Here is a 1,457-nt window from a genome sequence, read left to right as displayed (position 1 = left end):
TCAAGGTACAGATTCCTCATGAGTACAATCAAGTGCTTGGGAATTCCCATTCTTCTCAATGTTATCCATCATTTGTCATGATCCACACAATCAAATGCCTTTGTATAGTCAATAAAACACAAGTAAACATCTTTCTGGTATTCTTTGCCTTGAGCCAAGTTGAATTCAGACTTAAAGCCTCCAAATGCTAAGAGAATAAACTGTTTGTTAAAGCCATCCCGTCGGTGATATATTCCTGTCAGAGCAGCACTAGGTGACTAGAACAGACTATAGTACCAAGAATGGGGTGCTTCTCTGACAGATACCTAAAATGTGGAAACAGGAGTGGAGTGCATCCTTGACCTGAGACCCTGGCAGAGAGGCCCTGGTATGCGGCACAAGAGACTACAGCAGCAGAGCCAAGAGACTAGCATGAGAGATGGCAGGAGCAGAGCCAAGAGAACTGGCATGAGACAGCAATAGCCTTAGCAGCAAATGGAGGAGAAAGCTGGATGCCATTGCGAAGGTGGCTTCCTGGCAGAGTGTGTCGCCTTCGGGCATGAATTGGTAGAAAAGACCAGAATGAAATGGAGTAGCAGGTTGACCAGCCCACGGAGCAAGAAAGCTGAGTGCTTTTGGGGCAGGAAGATTTCTGGCAGAATGGGTTGCCTTTGGCATTAATCAGCAGAAATTGAGAGACCAAGGAAATAGGAAGCAGAGCTGCCCCAGCCTCAAGGGTAGGACCATGGCCTCAAGGGTAGGAACCACTACAGACTCTAGGTTTCAAAGAGCCAGACCTTCACCAACTTGGTTTAGGATGTGGGGCTGCTCATTCATGTGGGCCAGTGAGATGGAGTTACAGCCACTGCCCAAGAGTGAGGGGGCAGGGCTGCCATGCTTAAGAGGGAGATAAACAGAGTCTGCCACTCAAGAACTAGGAGACTGGAGCCACCCAGTGAAGAAAATCTGTACAGATGCCACCCATTAAAGATCTGTACAAGTTGACAAGCAGAAGAATGGATAATGGTACATACACACAATGGAATACTATGCAACCCTAGAGACTAACGTAGAATCTGCAAAACACCACATAATGTGGATGAATTTGGAGGACATTATACTGAGTGAAATTAGTCAGTCATAGAAGGATAAATATTGTATTAGTCCATATTGTAAAAAGTCAAGGAATGGTTTATATATGGAAGGAAATTTTCTTTGTCGGTTACTAGGGGAGGGAGAGGAGGGGAGGGGAGGAAACACTGTTAGATAGATAGAGACAAGTATTGATTTGGGTGGACCAAATGTGAGTGATCAACATGGTAGCATTGAGGAAAAGCAAGACATAGAGAGGTACATGGACAACAAAGATGAACCCTTTTGCACATACAGTATTGTGTTCTTAGTGAAGGCAAACATTGATATACAGGTGGACAGATGGTAGACAGGCTGAACTATTAGGTATATCTATGCAGGGGTGA

Source organism: Orycteropus afer, unplaced genomic scaffold (genome assembly GCF_000298275.1).
Source record: "Orycteropus afer afer isolate SDZICR_OR568_19922 unplaced genomic scaffold, OryAfe1.0 scaffold00156, whole genome shotgun sequence".
NCBI classification, from domain to species: domain Eukaryota; kingdom Metazoa; phylum Chordata; class Mammalia; order Tubulidentata; family Orycteropodidae; genus Orycteropus; species Orycteropus afer.
Note: the sequence above shows the minus strand (reverse complement) of the source record.